Below are 24239 nucleotides of genomic sequence, written 5' to 3'. Positions count from 1 at the left end.
TCTCCTTAACTGGACCACACACACATTTCTCCTGTGTCAGCTCAATGATGCAGAAAGACTGTGACAAATCAACTCCCTGTGTAATTACAGAAACTAAATGGGCAACATCCTCCAGACAATTACAGGGTTATTTGCGTGGGCTGCTTTCTGCGTCCTCCTCCTTTCCCTTGTTAGGAATTGCCAAATGTTGTTGGTTTATATATTCAAGCTGAAAGTTTGAAAGCCAGGTTTGATTTCACTGACATTCAGGGCTACAGTGCTGATCTAGAGTGGATTAAGTGAACCTGTCCTTCATCCTATCCTGAAAGGATCACAACACATTAGAATCCTATTACTGTATAGTTAACCCTCATGCATTAGAATGATATATACTAGACCCAAAGCCATGTTTTGCTGCAAATTCTACACAGACTTAGATACACAATGTAGACATTCTGTGGGATTGTTACTTCAACTGTTGTAAACAGTTTAATCAAACACCAGGCATTTATCATGTACAGTTTTATTTTACTTTTACAAAGAGTGGGAGGGAAAGTATACAAACAAATCTATAGCTTTTTCCATTGGGATCCTTTTTATCGTCCCAGCCATTGTAAGGTACTTTATCAGGACAGAAAATGTAGTTTTCATTGTTCTGTGCATTCAGTGCAACCAGTATGTGGGATAAATAACGTACTGGATGAGGGCAAAAAAATAGAAGCTTAGTCCAGACAAGCCATGCTCCTGAAGAGTCCAGAGATGATATTGATTCAAAAGGGAGATCAGTGAATAGGGATTCAACATATGCTGGATTGGCCTACTCTCTCACACTAAACATGGAATTTGGAAGTTCTGATGTACTCCTGGACTCAGTAGTGAGCCTGAAGGCTCAGATTTCTGTGATGATCAGGAGTGTTTTTGCATACTTTAAATCTGTGTGCCAACTGTACCTATTCCAAAGACACCTGGCCATGTTGGTACATGTATTTGTTACACCCTGCATATAAAGAGTATTTGGACCAATGTACAAATTGCTGCAGCCAGAGTGTAAGCTGGGCAGTGTACAGGGACCATGCAACTCCCTTCTCACAACAGCTTCAGGCCTTCTGGAAGAGATCCATCTTGAAAGCTTTTTTAAAGCTATCTAAGAATAAGAAAACCCCATCCATAAAAATGGAATCTGTCTACTTTATACCCTATTTAGCCTTTGCCCAGATTGGATTGATATTGTTCTCTTAATTTAAATTTGTGAGATTTTAACTGTGATCTGTTTACAGATTATTTTAATTATTACTTGTTTAATTGTTATTTTAAGGGGGGAGGGTTATGTAGGTTATATTTAAGGTTCTGTTGGAATTTTATGTAAACTGCTCTGATTGCTTGTTCAAAGAAGCGGCTTATAAATAAAAGTATTATTTATTTTAAGTTTTAATATTAAATATTAAAACAATTTAAAATATACACCTAAAAAGAAGAAATTGTGGTTTCTTGTTTTGAATTGTAAACTGCCTTGAGAACCAATTTTGGGGGGGAAAGGAATTTAAAGATGATGCTGATAAAGGCCATGATGATGGCCATGATGATGATATCATGAAGACTCATCAGAGCAGAAGTGCCATGATCTGGTTGTCAGTAAGTGAACACCATTCAAGACAGGCTACTGAATTTCTCATTGGGTTCAGGCACTAGAAATGTGCATTACAAACTAACTTTGTCTCTGACAATGAATATATGAATATACTGAATATACAATGAATATACTGTGGTTGTCACTGGGACTAGAAAACACTAGGGCTGTGCAATCAATGTTAAATAATGAAGCAGACTGGACTAATTTGGACCAATTCCTATGAGCTCAGGATTGGAACAGAATGGCCCCATTCTGTTCTGGAGTTTAAAAATCAGAGTTTGAAGCTCTTTGAATCAATCCAGAAATCTGGATGCCAAAAATGAATGGGAAACAGCCAGTCAGTGTATCTCCAAGATGACCATATTTGCAGAATGCAATGGGGCAGAAGAAGAGATGGGTTTTGCTCATGGACAACTCTATCATGAAATCTGGGGCAAGAATCTAATCAGCAGACTCCTATCATTGTGCTTATGGGGCAGAATTATGGGAAGTTACATAATCATTATTTTTTCCTGGCATGTTTCTGTAAGTGTACCTGTTGGTTGTCATCTGAGCTGGTCTAGCTGAGTCTTTTAAGTCTCTTTTGCTTCATAGAATAGTCTGACCCTAGCCTAACCTTCTGTTTGCCTTGCTTGTTTATTAATCTGTTTAAATGAGTGTCTGTGTATTTTAGGTAGCAAAACATATTCTCCCAACCTTAGTTATCACTATTTGTTTTTATTATTTATGTGAGAGATGGAAGGCAGGTAGTCTGACTCACCACAAGGAAGTCAAAGCATTGTCTGAGAGCTTGCTGAGATTGGAACAGGTCCCAAGATCTGTCTTCACTGCAAACAGAAAATGAACTGGGGCAAACCAACTTACATCACTAGCAGTTTGCTTCAACCTCACCAGCACCTTCAGAGGCTGTACCAAGCAGTCTTGCTCAGAACAGAAGCAGAAAAATTCAAAGTGTCCAGGCAGTAGGGGCAAGATGAATATGCTATGAACAAATGGTGCTGGCAGCACCAGTTATGTCTCCTCTGTCAAAGAGCTCAGGAAGGTGAGTAAACTATGGAGTCAAAAGAGAGGTTTTCAAGAGCAGAGATGATCACATGATCACCTACAACAGAGTACCTTACAAAGGGGATTTTACAGTTTTCGCTACTGGCAATAAATATGGTATGCTTTTGTCATCCCCTCCCTTACTTCCTTTTGCTGTATCATTGATTTTCAGTATCAGTTTGCTGGCGGAAGAAGGGGGGTATCCTTTTATCAATTTTACTGTCATTATAGCTACCATTATTATTACTCTATATCTCAGTAGAACATAACAGACTTAGCTGACTGATGATTTGGAGAGACAGTCTGAGAACAAAATCCACATTAAATGAGTCATCAAGACTTAATAGTCAACAATCAATTTCCCCCCCAGAAATAGCAACATTTGCAGGTGCTAAGTCTTTAGAGTTACTGGTCTGAAATGTGTTGTTGCTGCTGTGTCTTCAAGTTGTTTCCTACTTATGGCAACAATAAGGTGAACCTATCACAGGGTTTTCTTGTCAGAATTTATTCAGAAGGGATTTGCCACTGCATTACTCTGAGGCTGAGACTGTGTGACTTGTCCAAGGTCACCCAGTGAGTTTTCATGGCCAAGAGGGGATTCGAACCCTGGGCTCTGGAGTCATACTCCAAACACTCTGAATTAATCCTCTTTTAGGGGGTCTTACTTATCTCCTTCTTGTATGTGAATGTGAAAAAAAGAAACTATTTTTGAGAGATGACTGGTAGTCTAGATTCTCAAATCACAATTGAGATTCAAGGTCCAGAATGGAACAGACTGGCTCCATATTAGTACAGAAGGGTCCAGGACAGCACAATGGAGAGCCTGAGATGTGGCCTGCTGGCAAGGAATGTAAGCCTTTTTGCTATTTCAATCTCACATTGAAGAACAAATGATTTCCATAGTTTTTTCCCCTGTTGTGGAGGGGGGAAATAAGTATTTCTGTGCAGTATTCTCTTTGTATTTTCAGATCTCAAGGTGTTCTGGAAAATTAGGCTGTGCAGACATTCATACTTTTTAGGTACAAAGAACTTTATATTTCTGAACAGAATATACTACCAGAACACATGAGGATATTTCAGTACAGAAGAAAAATCTGTGCAAAAGTTTCAAGACTGTTTTTGTACCCAAGAGGGTTTCCCAAATGTCTGGGGGGGTGGGGGGGGGGAGAGACAGGTAATTATTCTTTCTATTCCTAATGCAGGCTGCATTTAGCATAGCCTTAATCCTTTTCAAAATGTCCTGTAAAGAGTTTCAAAGCATAGGTGCTCTGAATGATAAGACTGAGGAAAGTCAACATGGTGTAATAGTTTGAGTACTGGAGTAGATCCTCAGGAGATCAGGGTTCAAATTCCTGCTCACCCATGGAAACCCTCTGGTTGATCTTGGCCAAACCGCACTTTGGGCTCATTCCCACTGGCAGAATAACATGGATTGTGATTCGGGTCTGCTCCGTGTCTGTAACCGATTTCAAAAGATCCCTCATTCTCACTATAAAAGGGGATTTTTTATGCCACTTGAATCGGTTTTCTTTTCTTTTTCTTTTTTTTTTTTTTTTTTGGTCTCCATTTGCACTGCTTCAAGCTGGGGATGGGGGAAGCCACTGATGGAGCACAAGCTGGAGGGTGCAGAGAGCCAAGTCCAGGGACAGCAAGCAGGCACTGGGGAAGCCAAGCGGGGAAGGAAGGCAGGCACCAGGGGGACAGAGGAGGAGTATGAAGGGGAGGACAATGCTTTTCTTTAAATAATAAAATAAAATATAGAATATGCGATTGACTGATTTTACAACTACTTGCCTTGCAAGTAGTTACAAAATCAAACAATCACATATTCTATCAATCACATATTAAAAAAACCACAAGTAAGCAGGCAGCACTGTAAGTGGGGGGGGGGATGATGGGTCTGTCAAAATGTCACCCCTCTGCCATTTGTTCCTTAATTCTCATCTGGTGTTCCCACTGTTAGGAATAGCATCACAACCAATTATTCTCAAGAGAACCTCAAAATAACTGCTACCAACCCCCCCTCCTGGTTTTTTGTGTTTGCTCCACTTTATTTCCCCTGGAATCAATCCAATGAGGATCAGAATCTATTTCCAGTGGGAACTAGGGGCATATAGCTCGAAACAGGATTCGGAGCTTTTCATAGTGGGACCGACTCCTTTGTCAGCCTTACAGGAAGGCATGACAAATCTCCTCTGAATAAATCCCCCCCCCAAAAAAAACCCCAAACCTAAGATACAGTCACTATAAGGCAGGGTGTGCTTGAAGGCATATAACAGCAGCAATAGCTCTATGCTAGGCTTGGAGAAAAGAAGGCTACGAGATGATAGCCATCTTTAAATATCTGAATGAGTGTAGAAGATAGAGTGAGGTTGTTTTCTGCTGCTTTGGGGATTAACATCAATCCATGGTTGCAAATCAGAAGAAAAGATTCTACCTAAACATTAGGAGAAACTTCTTTAGTGTAAGCTCTATTGGACAGCAGAACAGAGTGTCTCAGGAGGTAGATTCTCTATCTATGGAAGTCTTTAAACAAAGGTTGGATAGGCATCCTTCAGGAATGCTTGAATTGTGTATTTAGGTATGCCAAGGGTTGGACTAGATGGCCCTTGCAGTCAGTTTCAGCTCTAAGATTCTATAATTTATTATTCTATGCAGCATAAGCTTATTTAGTAATGGGAATATGTGAATGTCTTGTGAATCATCCTAAACAGGATGAGAGCCAGGATAGCAAGCAGACCCTAGGTTACACCCTCTGCCTCAGAGGATTAACTCATCCCCAGTTTAGAACCTTTTGGAACCATTTGAAGTCCAAAGCTGAGCCTGGACCCTACAGAAAGGATCCACCTCCCTAGAGAAGAAGGGAGCTGAGGTTGACTCTGAAGAACAAAAGCATCCAAATGTTAGCAAGAGACAGTGTTTGAAAAGGTTGGACTCCAGAACCTATCTGAGGCAAAATACTCTGAGCCCCAACTGAGAATATCTCAGTGGTAATCCATCTGCCTCAGTGACACAGAAATGAGGGGGGTGCTTCAGTGCAGCTGTATATACTGTAAACAGATGGGACTCAGATAACCAGTTTCTAAGAACAATTTGGATTTTTCTTTTGCTTTTCTAGTTCCCTGTTGTTTGTATCCTGGTACTCCTGCACACTTAAATGTGGGACATTCTGCTGGCCATGGTTTTGAATCCTCCTTGGTCTGATTTAACACCTGGTATGATCTGTCTATGTTTACTTGACTCCACCTTGTCTCTTGATCAACCTCTGTGCCTGCTCCTTCCCACTCTTATGAACTTCATGTACTGAGTGAAGCCTTCCTGACTCCTTCTATTCCTACTTAACAGGAAATTTTGCTTTCTGGTGAACTCTTTGGCCTTGTTAAGCACTTAAAGTCATAAACCAGGAAATGATGATATATTACTGGTATTTTATCTGCACATTTATTTGTGTTCTTAATGTTGTAAATACCTGGGGGGAGTAATTCCTGCCAAGTATATAAATATTTGAAGCATAGTGTTTAGAAGTAACCTGCTTTTTCTGAAATAATGTCAGAACCAATTATGTTGTTACATTTTTGATGCAATGAATAACATTCCATTGTTACTTCCAACATGTGTGCATGAGGTATATGTGTGATTTCAGTCTGTTTGAAGATTTGTTTGGCACTTTTTTGGGGGGGGGGGGAGCTATTTTCATAGGAAGCAAAAACTTGGGAAAGTTGGGAAGAAGTGTCTCCAGTTTTTTCTTTGGCCATTTTCAGACCCTTTTGTCTATTCTGTAGGGTTTTTAGTTTTAGTTTTAAAAAGCCAAAATATAATCCAAAGATAATACCAACATGTTATTTATAAAACAACTATAACGAATAACACATTATTATAAACGCAAACACATTTATTTTTATAATGATGTTCCAAGCTCTGATGAGGTAAAATGATAAAGTATCTTCTGCCTTTCCCTACCCCTATCTCTGTCTGCCACTTGCCCAGCACACATGCTGTCAGTAAGGGCCTGTTCAGACCAGTGGAGTCTGGGCATTGCGTCCAGATGATGCATGCCCCGACTCCACCCCCCAGGGTGCCATGACACCATTCCACACAGTGCACGGCATCATGGCTCTCCTCCAGCGCTGCATCCATATGACACAACATCAAAGGAATGCCATATAGTCACAGCAACATAGCTATGGCACCCTTTCCAGGGCACAAAAAGGAGCCTTTTTGTGGCTCCTTTTCATGCCCTGGAAAGGCCAGATTGGGGCTATGGCATGAGGTTGCCACAGCTCCAATCTGGTTGAAGAAGGGGTAGCTGGAGGCTGCTCCTTCAGGGCTGTTTGTACAGCCCTTAAGAAGTCATAATGTTTAAACTGCAAAGGATCTTCTTGATGAGTCAAACTCAGAAAAATGGACACATGAAGATCCAGTTAACTGAGGCCCGTTACAGATCGCCCAAAAGGGCCGCTGTCTTGGGCTGCTGCCAGTTGCAGCGCGGGGAAGCCGCTGCAGCCAAACCGCGCGACTCCCCCGCGCTGTAAAAAAGGAGCGCGAAAATCGCGCTCCTTCCGGCAACCCGGAAGAGACGTCGCAAGTGCCAAAGCACGCACTCGCGACGTCTCTTCCGGGTTTAGACGTCCGGATGCTGTGCGTCCGTTACGTCAAGATGGCCACGCCCATCTGTATAGGGCGCCGCCATCTTGCCGTACAGAATACGCGCGAGGGGCAAGGCGCGTCCGGAAGCGCCGCCCCTCACGCGTATTCCTGGCGCAACAACGGCACCGCTTAGGCCCATCTGTAAGGCGCCTGAATAGGTTATGAGAGTAAAGAATGTGGAAACAGAAATAATATATATTTTTTCTGATAACATATGTAAGTATATAAAAATACTAATCCAGCTGTGCTGTGTATTTCTCTCCAGGAGTGAAAGCTAGGGACCTAGGGACAGACCTTGTGGAAAGGGTGTGGGCTTCATAAGGATGCTGGAATCCCTGTGGTAAGCTTAGATTTTTTCATCCTATCAGCTGCCAATACAAATGTACCCATTGAACACACAGTGATCAAGGTATCTTACTTTCACCATAGAAAAGAATGCCAAGAGCTCCTGCAAACAATATCCCAACACAATATATTTTTACTCCCTGATTTTTTTTGGTTAAAATAGTTAAAATAAAAAAGAACACACACTTGATCTAGAATTAAACAAATGCATGTTTAGTTTTTCATCCAACTAAACCACCAGAGCAATTTTTTTTATCCCAGTCCTTCAAATTATGTTTCTGTGCTTAATAAAGTGAAGATATGGATATGCGATCAGTTTCATATGTGTCTAAGTGTTGCTGGCATCATCCCCAGTCTAGTGAGCCATCAGACATTTCATCTGTGATATGTTCTCACCCTAAATGCGTTTTTGTTCAGAATTTCAACTGATAGATGAATGGATATGGCACAAAACCCATACAAAATTGCTCAGACATAGCAGGAAAGGATTTGAGGCAACCAGCTGGCTAGAATTTCATTGGCAGAATTTGCCCATCTCAAGTCAACGATGCCAAGAGTTAGCCTTCTGTTAGGTCATCTGTTTCATCCTAAGCAAGCATACGTTGGCTATTTATAGACTTAAAGGAATTATTATTCCCTGCTGCATCCAACAACATGTCACTTCTGGTGTATAAAATGTCAGTCATGAAGAAAAACTCTTAACACCATCTCATTCTGACATCAGGTGGAAAAAATGGAATGGAAAACATTTTTGGTTTTACTTTTCCACAGGAAAATAAACTTGAATAGCTTTCCTTCCTATTCTACAGTTGAAAAACAGACCCTTAAAAGAAACATGTCATTCAGCATTCATCACTGCAGAATGTAGTCGTTTTTAAAATATTTGTGAAGTAATGGGTCTGGCTAAATGGGCTGTGTGGTGGTATTTCTAAACAAGGAAGTGCTCATAATTCTAATGTATGAGGGCTGTGATTTACCCAAGGCAGCCTCACTTGAAGGAACACAACACAACAAAACACACACAGCCTCACTAAGAAATGTTTCATCATCTATAGGATCTCAAAGGGAATGTGTTCTTCCCTGCATGTTGGGAATGGGAACTCTTTTGGCAACAACCAGAATGTGTTCTGGGAACTCACTATAATGAACATTAATTTTGTTCAAAACCAGTGCATGATCTGACTTACGTTATTATGCAGTGCAGAGTGTTCTTTTATTAGATGAGTTGGTGGAAGCCTATATGTTAATTATGTAACAGAACATGATTATAAGAAAGAATGTTACACCGAATTTTACAGTCTGAGAATATCTTTCAGTAAACATCACAAGCAGAGGCACTGAGCAATGAACAGCCCACTAGTATCTGTGATTTAGGGCCAAACTAGATGCCATGTCAAGGGTGTTCATACAATAAGCATGTCACCTCCTCCCCACAAGCTGCTACTGGCTCTACTAGAGATCCCTACATTGGCATCTACAGCTTCACAGGCTATAACAAGGAGCTCAATTTAATGCTATAGGTTCCCACACTGGAAACCATAGCTCAGCTTAGGCAGTGAGTGGGAAACCTGAGGGCTTGAAGATGAATCCAGCCTTCTTGGAGTTGCAAACATGCCCCAAGGACTTCCCCAGATGGTCATGTTCTCATCCTTATGACACTATCATTTGATGGGTTCTCAGCTTATGTAGATTCCTGCATACATACACACGCCCACACCCACATTCACACCAGAAAGAATGGCATACTTCTCATAAGCTTTAAGCTAAAATATGGTTGTATTTCTGATTTTGCCCTTCTTTCTTTGGCCCACTGTACCGTGGACCCCAAGAATATCTCTGAAACTGAATTTTGCCTTCTCCACATCCTTGGCTTAAACCACTGAGCCAATTATAGGTTCATGCCACAGAATGAGTATGTAGCACCTGGTGTAACCTACAAACTACAGTAGTGTAGTACTTAGGATAACATACTAAGACCAAAATGATACAAATTCAAATCACAAAGATTAAAAAATGCAGGCAGCTGTGATGATTCATACCCACAATCTAGTTCTAGAACTTTTAAATCTCCACCAGGAATAGGTCTTCAGTAAAGCTAAGGGGCCTCAGTGAAAAGCTAAGGGGCCCCACTAAAAACCAAGCTATCTCCAAATACTTCCCATTATAGCAGGGAGAACTGACAGGAAAAATATTGTTGTTGCAAATAAAATCCATTTCTCTACTGTGAGGTTTACTGCCACACTCAGAGGGAACAAGGGAAACTGATGCCATTGTCCCTGCCAATCAAAAAGTCCCAGTGCTCTTTTCTTGTGAGTCTTGACTCAACTACTCCACTGACCATGAAAGTCATTGGACTGAATCTAATGTGACCTAGGCAGTGTGATGTAGGTTATGAGTCCCAGTCATTTCAATGGGTTTATTCTAAGTAGAACCTATGTTTGATATAGGTCACTATCTTTTAAGTCCAACCTAGTCCCTTCTCTCAGTCCCAGCCACATCACAAGCACGGTTGGTGGGGATGAGAGAGAGAGCCTTCTCTGTGGTTGCCCTTCAACTGTGGAACTCCCTTCCCAGGAAGACCAGAATGGCTCCCTCCTTGTTGGCTTTCTGCAGGCTAAGACCTATCTGTTCAGACAAGCTTTTAAGATGGAATGTTTGCAAATGACCAGCTTGAGATGTTGTTTCGTTGTAAAGTGTTTTAAGCAGTTTTATTTTTTTAAAGTGTATTTTATTCTAATAGCAATCTATTTTAATATTGTAATAATTTAATTCCTTTTTAATGCACTTCTTTTCTATGTTTTTAATTGTATTGTTCTTTTAATATAGTTGAGCATCTCTGAGTCCCAGTTCTCAGAAAAAAAAGCCGGATGCAAATAAATATAATAATAATAGCAACCAACTTCACAGGATTGCTGTGAGAATGAGTGGAAAAGTGGTACTTTGAACTTCTTGAAGTAAACACCAAATACTGTGATAATGGATGACATAAATAGCAATAAATAAAGAGATTCAGTTCCATAAAACTATATCCCATGTGAACGCTTAACAATATTGTGCAAAAAGAATAAATTAAATTTTGACCCCTGCTTGCCCTTGCCAATGTATGCTGAATTTGCTCTGGTCCACTTGACCGAATGACTTCTACAAGCTGAATGAGATCAAAGCAGCAAAATTCAAGGAAAGAAAGGTGTTTCCTGTAAGATTCTCCTTTACCTGTCTCGAAGAGGCTTCTCTTTCTTCTGGTGATTTATTCTGGGTATCATATCTGTGCACAATGTTTCTGCATCAGCAGTGGCCCAGGCTGCACCTCTATTGATTACTGTCCTCCAGGTCTCAGGAGAACCACTTGTCAACTTGTAGAGACTATGATGTTTACTGCTACAGTGTTGGGGGTGAAGAAAAGGACTTAGCTGCTGCAAAACATTTTCTAGTGATTTAAGGCTGTAGTATTCTAGCAACTCACTGTTATAATGAGCTGTGAGGCTTTTCCCTTGGAGTTTTCTGGATGTGCCCTTGAATTATTTATAGCCAGAGCCAAATGCCTGGTTGCAGGCATTTCTTATTTGGCCAGGACTGTTACAGGTGAGGATGTTGATCTCCTTCACCACCACCCACCCACCCCAAATTCACAACTTGAAGCCCCCCATTTTGTCTGCACCATTCTTTTTTAAATCTAGGATCTGCTCAGTGATGAAAGTGGATGGGCTCTGGGCGTCAGACACACATAGGCAGACACAGATGGCATTCATTTATTCTCTCTCACACTGAAAAGCCTCACCGAAAGCCAAGTCTCAATGTTTTCCTCTAAGGTTGGAATTCATAAACATATGTATGCAAAAAGAAAAAGAATGAAAGAAAGAAAGAAAAAGAAAGGAAACAGAAAAAAAATTAAGTCAGCCCAAAACAAACAAGCATCTCCCAGCTTTCAGAATATACTTTATGCTGGCAAACACACAATACGTCTATCTGTTCTCATACTCTCTCCCCACACCATACTTTTTGTTCCTCTCTCTCTCTCTCTCTTTAACAAAAAGAAACATTACATGTTTGAGTAGATAACAAGAGCTACCATTAGGATACAGAAAATTGAAAACCTAGACTGCAATAAAATTGCAGACCCTGGGGAATTAGTAATGGTTTCTTCATGTTTTCGTAGAAGACTTCCTTTTTATTCACCTAGCAAACAGTGTTCACAAACAACAGTGAAGAACAAAAGCTGTGATTTATATTTCTGGACAGGTATACAGGCACCTCTGACCCCCTGCTGCCTTCCTTGCCCTCAGCACCAGAAGCAATTTATGGAGACCAGACTAAATAAACATTAAGGAGTCAAGGCCACAAACTGACAGCAAGGAAAATCAATGGCTCCAGAAACCAGCTCGTAGGATCAATAAAAGAGATTAGGCATCACAAGCTAGTATAGGGCACTTACAGGTAAATGTGGCTTACACTTCATCTGACAGGGTTCTCTTAGCACCAGGATAAAAACTGTCATATAAACAGAAGCACCCAGAGTAGCCAGTGGAAGACGCTCCTTAGCTGCAAACGCCAAATGCTGACCTCTGAATGAAAGGGATTTACACAGACACCATGGGGAATTTCCAATTGCTTTTCCAGAGTCATCTTGTACACCTGTGCCTCTGCTCAGAGGAACTGCTTTATATACTGATTTAATAGAGGTCTTTAGATTCCCTCTCCCTTTTTTTCTTTCTTTTTATGGGGGTGTAGTGGTTTGAATATTGGACTTCAACATTAGGTTCCACACACTTATCGCATACACATTCTGGGGACCGAAGGAGGACGCTTGTGTGCGCGTGCGTGCTGCAGAAAACGGAGTTTATCGCACACGAAGACGTCCTCCAAGAGGCCCCGTTCCGTCCCCTGGTGTGCACCCATTCGCGTCCCATCCTGACAGGTGTGATTTTTGCCTGACGGACCTTCTGTCAGCAAAAAATCATGCAGGTCAGGACTGGACGCGAACGGGTGCGCGCCAGGGGATGGAATGGGGCCTCTTGGAGGACGTCTTCATGTGCGATAAACTCCGTTTTCTGCAGCACATGCGCGCACACAAGCGTCCTCCTTCGGTCCCCAGAACGTTTAAAATTGTGAGTGCGATAAGGTCCTCAGTCATAAAAACCAGTAGGTAACCGTTGGCAAGTCACATTCCCTCAGCCTCAGGGGATGCCAATGGTAAACCCACTAAACAAATCTTGCCAAGAAAACCCCATGATAGATTCACCTTAGGGTCACCACAAGTCAGAAACAATTTGAAGGCGCACAACAACAACTACTACTACTACTTTCTCCACCATAGATATTATTTTGCTGCCTCCAGGAATAATCCCCTCTCTCTACATCCTTGTGAAAATGATGAAAGTAGGAAAATCTTGAGACCAGGTCAGAACAGGAAAAGGAGCAAGGTTTTGAGCTGGGCAAAGTGATGGTACCCAGCACATACCCAGAGAAGGAAAAGAATGTCATGAGATTTGATAGTATCAACAAAAACTAGTCTTTTTTCATCTCCTGAGACTAACTATGAGAAATGTATGTCATCTCAAGAATTCACACATAACTATGAGGCTTATGGGAGGTTTTGGAGAAACACATGCAGCTTTTAAACTACCATAAAAGTGGGATAAATAGCACCTTTGGAATTCCTATTGCACAACATTGTGTTCCTCTGATCGCTGCCTTGTCCTCCAATTATGGTTAGCCCGCACCTTGCCATTAAAAGGGAAAACACATCAATATACTCCCCCATCATGCTGGAATAGTGCTAGTCCACAGGTGTGGTGAATTATCGTGTGGCAGCTTCAGGACTGCACACTAAAATGGCATCAGTATTTCCTCCTCCTCTCCCTTTCCCCTTTGCTATACCAGAGTTATGCAATCCCAGAGTTGCGCTAATGTGGTTTTATTTTGTTAATCTACGGCCCGTTACAGACAGGCACCCTAGCACAGACTCAGTCCGTGCTAGGGTTAGAAAGGGACGTCTCTTCCAGACACCCCTAACCCTTCTACGGACTGAGTCTGTATGAAATGGCGGCGGCTGTTCCACACGGCCGCCGCCATCTTGACGTAGCAGACGCGCTGCATCCGCATGTCGCACCCCAGAAATGATGCCGCGAGTGCACGCCTCGGCACTTGCGGCGTCTCTTCCGGGTCACAGGAAGGTGCACAATTTTCGTGCTCCTTCTGTGCAGCGTCCAGGAACCGCGCCGTTTGGCTGCTGCGGTTCTCGGACAGTGCAACCGGTGGCGGCAGCAGACCCGCCTACAATAGTACAACTCTGGAATTTAAAAAACCCAAAACATGCCCATACACCAAAAGGCATGCTGGGAAGGGCATAAGGCAGGGTTAAGGACAGGCGTGGAAGAGAGCACAGGAGACCAGCAACAGCCCCATTGTGCTACTGGAGGGACATGAAGTAGGAAGTGGTCTCCATCAATACGTATGTACTTCTTTTTATTCACAGGATTGCGATGGGGAGGGGGCTGTGTGATAAAGTTCTATGAATGGCTAAAATTCATAAATTGAAAAAAAAAACCCACAAACACTGGCATCCTGTCAGTAACATATGCAAGCATAACTCTAATGTGCACTTGTGTATATTAGTTTTGGTCACTGTGCACATGTGTATGTTAGTTTTCCTCCCCCCTCCTGCAATGACAAAAGATCTCCTGGTATTCTGCATTTTGCTTCAATATGCCCCATGTGCATTTATTAGCTGGTGGGGGGTGAACATCAAAGAAGCATCTGGCTATGTCCCTGTTGGTAGATAAAAAATGGCTGCCTTATCTGCTGAGACGTCCAGAGGACTCTTATGAGTTTTGGCAGGTGATGTCATCAGTCTGAATTTGGCTATAGGGAAATAACTAGATGCTGTTCTGATCCTGCCCCCTGCTCCATCAATCACTGAATGCCTTTGTAGGATGACTATCACAGATTTTAGCTTGCTTTTCCCCACCAGCTAGATCAAAACCCAGGGCAGGTCACAAAGCAAGTATCTTCAAAGTAAGATCAACAAGGTGCTCCCCCCCCCCAAAAAAAAAAGATTTAATACATGAAAAATAGAATATTCCTTTCCACAGTGGTGGGATTGCAAGCTCCTGTGAGGCAAGAGGCTAGTCTGCTAGTAGGTCTCCTATGTCAAATAGGCATAGCTGAGAAGACAGACTAAACATGCCAATGAGCTACTAGGCAGCAGAAGTGTGGGTGGGTGGGGGGTGACACTGGTAGAGGATCTGTCAGAGATAACAGCAGCGACACCATGGCTGTCACTTCTTAGTACTATATAGAAGGAGGCATGGTAAATCCCTTTGGAATGTCTTTTATCATGAAAACCCTATGAGGAAACAATACAACATAAAACAAGAGGCAGTGCCAGAAGATAAAATTCTCAGGTTGGAAGGTACTGAATGAGCTACTGGGAAAGAGCAGAAGACAGGTATAAGTAGAGCTGTGGCTAGTGATACAATTGAACTCAAGTTAAAAGGACCTCTAGCTATTGACATTGGCCCAGTCCAGATGGGCCTATAGGGTGCCCTCATCACATGCTAGGGGTTGGCCGTGGGCTCACCACCCACACGTGCTTCAACCCTAGAAAGTGACGAGGGTGTCAAAATGGTGGCACCCTGTACACAGGGGCACTGCCATTTTGACTTGATGGATACTTAGCGTCCACACGTCATGCCCCCATAATGACATTGTGAGTATGCCATTGGCGCACTGTGGCATCATTATGGCACTGCAGAAAGAACCTACTTTTTGCAGGTTCTTTTTGCTGCATGAGGAAGCTGCACGGTTTGTCCGCTGCAGCTTTCTCGTGCAGCAAAACAAGGCATGGGCAGACCACCCTTTTTGGGTGGCTGTACCCCACCATTGTTGGTGAAAGGAAAGTCTGAAGCTGTTCAACAAAAATAAAAGACGGCCGCCCGACTGAGCGGGCAGGCCGTGTTGCCGCCGGAGCGGCGACGCAGGCTCGATGGAGTGCCCCAGCATGCTTTGCTGGGGCGTGCTTGCTGGCGATTGGTTGCTGGGGAGGGAAAGGGAGGTACTTCCACCTCTGAAAGGCTGCTCTAGGGGGCGGATAGTCCCTCTCTATGGTTGCCTCGGTCCTCCAAGGCGACCGATTGGTTCGGCTGCTCTGGGGGCGGGGTGACTCCCTTCCCAGCAACCCCCTGGGCATGGCCTATTTAGGCCCAGTTGCCCAGTGCACGGTGCCATTTGCTGCTTGGCTCTGCTGGTGTGCAGAGCCAAGCTGAGAGGAGCAGGAGGCGAGCACAGAGGGCTTTGCCCTCGCTCTTGGCCTGGGTCTGGGCTGATTTGGGAGCTAAGGTGAGTGGGCTTGTGGAGGGCGGCATTTGCCTCCTCCTAGCGTTGCCCCTTGCCTCTCCCCTGCTTGGGTGGTTTTTTCTCCGCCTTTTTTTTGGCGGGAATAGTTGCGCCCACCATTTTGTTTTGGCCTGGTGACCATTTTGTTGCTTCGGCAATTTCAGGCCTGCTGGAGCCCTGCACTCTTCTTTTGTAATTTGTGACTGTGTGGCCTAGTGGTTTTAGTTGGAACAGAGCTCTTGGGAGACGCTTCCAGACAGGCTCATTGACAGTTATCAGTGGGGTGCCCTCCCCCCTCCTTTTTTGTAGGCACACTCTCTCAGCCTCGGCTGAAGTAAGTTTTTGAACTTGGTTTATTTTGCCTGGTGCGGTTTTGTGACTTGCTTTTGCTGGTTCTTTGGACTTATCAGTATGCCTCCAAAGCCACCTCCTGTGCCTTCGGCATCCAGGCCTACTACTAGGGGTCAGTCTGGATTGCCCAGAAGGTCATGGGCTGGCATGGCACGGACACACAGAGCTTCCACTCCCAAAGGGATGCCTGTTGCAGAGCCTCTGGCAGATTCGTTTCCTTCACTGCCTGCGGCGGCATCTTCACTTTCATCCGAGATAGTCGCCAATTTATCAAGGTCCATTGCTGTCCTGATTCAGCAGGCTACAACTTCCAGTCAGCCTGCCACTGCTGCGCCTTCTTTTCTTCCTGCATCTCAGATGGCGAGGGAACCAGTGCCCAGCTCCTTGGATTCGTCCAGTTCCAGTTCATCTTCTTCTTCGTCAGATGATGAAAGGGGGCTTGGAGTGTCGTCATCGGCTGATTGGCGCAAGGAATGGAAGAGGAAAAGGAAGGCCAAGAGGAAACGACAAATGGCCCATTTTGTGGGGTCCGAGCAACCTGCAGTTGCAGGTGGACCTCGACCTAATGTTCCATGCGGGAGGGATGGTTTTTGGGTTGATCATGCCTTGGTTCCTGGCCTGTCTCGCTGGGCCATCATGAAGGCGTGCCTGGCGTCCAGGACTCCAGGGTGTGTGGGTAGATCCACAGATGAATGATTTACCCATTTGTGCTCCAGGTGAGCGCCCTCCGGGAGCAAGGTTAGAAAGCTCATTCTTCGGGGATGCTACGTGGATGTCTTCACCCTCCTCCAGCCTAAGGGCAAGGAGGCTATTGCTGTTACTTCGATGAAGAAGGCCAAGAAGGAGCCCAAGGTTGCACCGGCTGAGCACACCTTTGCTAACTGGTTGGAGGGCTTCACCATCTTTAAAGCGGTAGTCTCTATGGCCTTCCCTGAGCGAGCATGGCATTTAGACGGCCATTTGCTTAATGTTCTCAGGGCCAAGGCTTTTGCGGGAGACACAGCGGCTATCGCCTACGATGCGGCATTCAGGCAGCATGCTTTGCAGAATTCCAGGGAGCGTTGGGACCTGCTCCACAATGAAATTTGGCTGCTGGAAGTAGGCACTCGGGCTGTGCCACGAGCACTGTCCCAAGTTTCATCTCAATTTGCTGATAAGGGTCTGTTGTGCTGGGATTTTAATGTTGGCAAGTGTATACGCACCCAGTGCAAGTTCAATCACCTTTGTGCCTTTTGTAGAGGCTCACATGCCAGGTTGTCTTGTCCTGATGCTCCTTCCTCATCGCAGTTTTCTCGGGCCAGGTGTCCTGCCTCTCCTATTAATCCTGGAGTTGGGCTTGCTTCCAAATAGCTGCCATTGGGAGCTTTCTATTTGACCCTGCTCTGGGTTTGCAACGTCAGTTAATTCCTTGTATTTCCCTTACTTCATGGGAATGGTTTCCATGTTTTCCGTTGCTGCTTGTGTTGTTAAGATTGCAGCTTATTATTGTTTGCTAATTTCTATTTTTCAGTTGTGACACGCTAAAGGTTTGGACAATCGGCACCAGCGTTTTGTCGTTGGTTTGCTGCCTTGGACGCGAGTGGAGCATGCTGTTTCCTTTCAATATGTCCTTTTGGACAGGATTGCAGGCCGGCTTGGCAGCTTCCTCTTGGACTCCTGCTTTGTGCGCTTTGTGTTGGTAGGGTTGGCGGCAGGCATTACTGCGTAACTGCCTTTTGTGGCGGCAGCAGAGGGTCTGGATCTGGTGGTCATGGTCTATATTGGTTGCATAGCACTGTATCGGGAGTCCCTATGGGACACGGGAGCGATGAGGACATGCGTTGTGGCCATTGCAGGGACCATAACGTGACACCGCTTCCTGGTGACTAGGGGATTTAATTTGAATGCAATCACTAGGTTGCATGGATATGAGAGGGCGTTCCATCAGCCCCTAGCTCATTCCGATATCTTGCTGATATATGACTGGCCAGTATCTTACAACAGCGGGTTGTACGATGATCCAGACCTCATGCTTTTGGCCAACCCTACCTTTTGGCTGCTGGTTTTGCGTGAATAAAGTTGTGGCCTTTTCTTTACATATGGCTCATGTCTTATTGTGGCGCCGCCCTCCTAGGCAATAGGAACATGGAATGTGAGAAGCATGAAACAGAAGAAATTAGACATAGTAAAACAAGAAATGGAATATATAAAGACTGCAGTACTTAGAGTAAATGAGCTAAAGTGGACAGGAATGGTACATTTTGAGTCAAATAATTGCTCAGGATTAAATGAAGTGAAAATGTAACAAGAAATGGGGAGGCATTAATAGTGAGGAGAGATGTAGCAAAAGCAGTGAAAGGATATACAGTGGGTCCTTGGTTTCCACTGGGGTTTGGTTCCATGAGTCCCCATGAATATCTAAATTGGTGGATACTGAAGTCCCATTGAAAACAATGACATAGTAAAATGGTGTCCTTTATATAAAATGGCAAAATCAAGTTTGTTTGTTTGTTTGTTTTTGTAAATTATATATTTTTAAAATATTTTCAAGCTGTGGATGTTTGAATCTACGGACAAAAAAACTGTGAATATGGAGGGCTGACTGTATTAGAATTAGAATATACTTTATTATGGTCGAAGACCAGCATAAATGAGGGCTGACTGTAATGCAAAGTCTGACTGAATCAATATAACTTTGGGGAAAACTCATCAAAATAACCATAATCCAAGTTTATGTTCCAACTACAGAGGAAGAAAAAGAAACTGAAAAATTCCATATGGCTGTCAAGGAGAAAACTGATCATATACCAAAACAGGACTTCATGTTAATCATAGGCAAAAAGTAGGAAAGAGAGTAGAATCAAAAGCTGTAGGGAAATTTGGCCTAGGATCAAAAAATGCAGCAGGAGTGCAACTGACTGAAATTTGTGCGGCCAACAGTTTGTTTGCATTACAAAAACATTCTTCAAGAAACCAATTAGGCAACCGTATATACGGACATTGCCTGATGACCAATATAGACATCAAATAGACTACATAATTGGAATCAGAAGATGGAGAAGTTCCATTCTCTCTGTAAAAATAAGATTGTGCAGATTGTATATATTATAGCATAGACTATGAAGTGCTAATATAAAAAAAATTAGAGTGAAACTAAAAAAAACACTAAACCAACCATCATGACAAAATACAACATGAAGAAAATCCCCATGGGATGTAAAGATAAAAAAAAATAGATTTGCACTATTAAGCCTAATTGACAGGAACACTACTAGGGAGGAATGCAAAAAAGACGCTATCTATAATCAAAAGAAAGAGAAGCTTGAATGGATAAAAGATGAAATTCTTCAAGAGGTTAAGGACAGAGGAGAAGCAAAATTAAAGGGGACAGAAATTTAGAACCCTGAACGCAACAGTTCAACAGCTTGTGTGTCGGGAGAAAGATAACTACAATTAACAACCAATGAAAAGAAATAGACAATGACAACACAAAAGAAAGAAAAAGAAACCTCGTCTAAAAGATCTGAGAAATCAAGGGAAATTTAAACAATAGTGAGGATGCTATACAACAAGCAGGAGAACACACTATAGGTACAGATACAAAGCCAATTGAAGCACTACACTAAAGAACTATATATAGGAGATGAAAGGATGACAGACTAATTCAAGGAAGACCCATTGGAAGATGAACATACAGTTTTAGAAAGTGAAGTGGACGCTGCATTCAGGGCAATTGTAAGAAATAAATCACTAGGAGAGGATGACATACCGATAGAGCTGCTTAAAACTACAGAGATAGAATATAATTCTAATTAAAACCTGAAAACAAATATAGAAAAATAAAACAATGGCACACAGATTGGAAACATTCAAAATATATGCCAGTCCCCAAGAACGGGAAAATCAAATATTCCATTAACTACAGGACCATTGCATTAATCTCCCATGTAAGCAAACTGATCCTCAAAATTCTACAACAAAGATTTTTACCATATATGGAATGAAAAAATGCATATGTCCAAGCCAGGTTCAGGCAAAGAAGAGACACTAGGGATCATATTGGAAACATACATTGGATAATGGAGAACTCCAAAGAATTTAAGAAGAAAATCAGCCTGTGCTTTATGGATTATAGCCTTTGATTGTTTAAATCATGAAAAACTATTGATTTCACTTAAAGAAATGAGTATACCACAACCTTTTATTGTCCTGATGTGAAACCTGTATGCAGGACAAGAAGTTACCATCAGGACAGAATATGGAGAAATGAAATGGGTTCCAACTGGCCAAGGGGTCAGGCAAAGCTGATTTATCACCTTGTTTACCATATATATTCATCTATAAGTTGACCTTGTGTGTAAGTCGAGGTCAACCTTTGGGGCCAAAAATGTAGATTTTTATATGACCCTCAGACTTAAGGGACAGGCCAGCTGGGGAGAGGCTGCGGGGTGATCCCCAGCTGGGCTTTTGCCTGTGGAGGAAGCCCAGTTGGGAAGAGACTCCAGGGTGAGAGCTCACCCTTCCCAGCCTGTCCCCAGCTGGGCTTTTCCCCGCAGAGGAAGCCTGGCTGGGGAGAGGCTTGGTCGAAGGACCTACTGCCCCGTGGATAAGTCCACCCAGAATTTTGGAGGTCATTTGGGGGCAAAAATTTCTCAACTTATAGTCGAGTATATAAGGTAACTTGTGTGATGAGCATATCATACATGTTGCAGATTAGTTTGGAGGAAGAAGGCATGAAAATTGGATGGAAAAACATTAGCAATTTAAAATATGCAGATGACACCATATTACTAGCAGAAAATAGCAACGTTTTGGAACAATTACAGAAGAGAATTAAATAAGAAAGTACAAAGGCTGAACATTAAGACAACAGTTGTACATTAAGAGAACAAAAACAATGGGCACTTTAAAGCAGGTGATTAAGACATTAAAATAATTCAAGCGTTTCCACATCTTGACACATCTGAATGGAGATTGTAGACAAGAAATCAGAAGAAGGCTATGACTTGGAAGAACAGCTATGAAGGAACTATAGCAGATCCTTAAGTTTAAAGTTATATAACTGAATACTAACATTAGAATTATTTATGCCATCATATTCTCAACTTCTCTGTACGGTTGTGACAGTGAAGAAATCTGATAGGGAAAAATCAACTGATTTGAAATGTGGTGCTAAAGAAGAGTGCTAAAAAGACAAATGAATGAGTCCTAGAGCAAATCAAGCCGGAACTCTCCATAGAAGCCAAGATGACTAAACGGAGACTCTCATACTTTGGTCATATCTTGAGAAAACATGCCTTATTAAGAAAGGCATGCCTTACTAGGAAAGACAATAATGCTTGATAGAAGGCAGTAGGAAAAGAAGACAGTAGTTTAGATGGATGGAAACCATGGCTCTGAGTCTTCAAGATCTGAACAGAGCTGTTGATGGTAGAGTGACTTGGAGGTCTCTCATCCATAGGGTAGCCATAAGTTTGCCATAAATTTGTTTTCTTTCTTACAAGAATGAAAATTATGAAGATTTACATCATTAGCGTCAAATGGTCAATGAGTGAGGAAAGGGAGAGAGGTAAATAATTAGTAGAAGAGCATTTTGGGATGATATAAAGAGATAAAAGTGTTGCAGGGGGAAGAATAGAGGCAAAGATTCTGCAAGTCCAAGTAAGTAATTACTAGGATATGGCCCAAAACTTTTTCCTGATGGGAAAAAGTAAGTGCTATACTGTAAAGGGAGAACAATATAGAGGCTGGCCAGGGAAACAATGGCACGGTACAGACTGTGCAAAAGCAGAGTGCTGGCATGATTTTAGGGCTAGGAACCGTGCAGCAACCACATGGTCCCTAAATCTAACACGGCGCAGCCCTGTAACAATGGCAGCGCCCTGTATACACAGGCGCTGCCATTGTTATGTAAGTGCCACACAGTATCTTCACGGCACCTCACAGCACTTACATAATGAGTGCGCCAGTGGCATACTCATTACATCGCACCTTTGGCACAAAAAGAACCCATTTTTTTCCTGTGGAGGGAAGCTGCATGGTTTGGCGGCTGCAGCTTCCCTCCGGAGGAAATTAGGCCGCCAGCAGGCCGCCCTTTTCAGATGGTCTGTCCCATGCCAAAGAGAAGGGGAAAGTCAAAAATAAAGCCCAAACTGTACAGCAAGGTGAATAGTAACTTTATCTACAGATACAGAATAGCGTATGGAGAGAAGCAAGTATGCCAGAAAAGATGAAGTTCTGCTCTTGGATATATTGATTTTAAGACGACAAGAAGGCAATCAAGCAGAAATATCAGAGAGGCAGTTGAAGATGTGAAACTGAAATAAGAGAGACAGCTTGGGTGGACAGACAGAACTGAGTGTGATCGCTATACAGGTGGTACTGAAATCTATGGGATTTGATAAGGTCACCCAGGGTCAGGACAGTGTATAAAGAGAGAGAGTAGAATAGAAAACCAGAGATCTTGACAGAGGGGCAAAAGAGAGAAAGAGCTTTCAGATTTGGAAGCACTGAAAGAATGACTGGATTCCTAGGAAGACAAACAGCTTTCAGAACAAAGCCATGGAGTTTTAAATCATAAGGTAGTCAAGAGAAACAGAGTGATCAATTTACATCCCCATCCACAAGAAAGGAAACACAAAAGAATGCAGCAACTATAGGACTATAGCACTAATCTCCCATGCAAGCAAAATCATGCTCAAAATTCTGCAACATAGACACCAACCATATATGGAGAGAGAAATCCCAGAGATCCAAGCTGGATTCAGGAGGGGAAGAGGAACCAGGGAGCACATTGCAAACATATGATAGCTAATGGAGAGCACCAAGGAATTCCAAAAGAAAATCAGCATGTGCTTTATAGCAAGACCTTTGACTCTAGATCATGAAATGCTATGGAACGTCCTTAAAGATATGGGAGTGCCAACATATCTGATGGCCCTGATGAGGAATTTGTACCCACAACAAGAAGGCACTGTTAGAACAGAACACGGAGAAACCAAATGGTTCACAATTGGCAAAGGGGTCAGACAAAGCTGCATCCTTTCACCCTATCTTTTCAAGTTGTATGCAGAGCATATTATAAGAAAAGCAGGCTTGGACACAGAAGCAGGAGGAGTGAAAAAAGGAGGAAGGAACATCAGCAATCTAAGATGTGCAGACAACAGCATACTAGTAGCAGAAAACATCAAAGACCTAAAACTACTACTGATTAAGGTCAAAGAGGAAAGTGCAAAGGCAGGCTTATTGTTGAACATAAAGAAAACAAAAATAATGACCACAGAGGATCATCACAAGTTCAGCCTAGAAAATGAGGATATAGAACTAGTAAAAGAGTTCCTATACCTTGGATCAAACATTTATCAGAACAGGAACTGCAGTCAAGAAATCAGAAGAAGACTAAGGATGTTATCACACTAGCAAAATCTCGCTGAGAAACAGGATTTAAAGTAGATTTAAATTAGAAAAAAACCACAAATGCAGGAAGTGTAGTGCACCATGTTACTGCCAAAGTGAAATAATGTGAAGAAAAAGTAAAAAGGCAGCTTTTTACTTTCGGGAAGTAAATTCTATTCTTCCTTATTAAAAACTCTTGACCACACTCTAATGTTGCTTAGCCACATGTGTCCTAGTTTTTATCTGTGAAAAGTTGAATGGTATGAAGATTAAAAAATACCCAATGGTAGGAACTCTTCTTTAAAATATATTCATACATAATATGTAGTATGGAGTTTTGAAGAAAACAAAATTTGAAAATTGCACAAGAGATCCAGAGCATTTTTAACCATGTTCACTCTGAAATAAATTCAACTGTGTTCAGTGCATTTTGTGCACTAGTAAAGAGTATTTTGGATCACAGCCTTATTGAAAGAGGGGGGGAAAACCACTAACTTGAAACAAACAAAAATAATTCCTTTAATTTTTTTTCAGC

The sequence above is a fragment of the Sceloporus undulatus genome, chromosome 2, assembly GCF_019175285.1.
Source record: "Sceloporus undulatus isolate JIND9_A2432 ecotype Alabama chromosome 2, SceUnd_v1.1, whole genome shotgun sequence".
NCBI lineage: Eukaryota > Metazoa > Chordata > Lepidosauria > Squamata > Phrynosomatidae > Sceloporus > Sceloporus undulatus.
Note: the sequence above shows the minus strand (reverse complement) of the source record.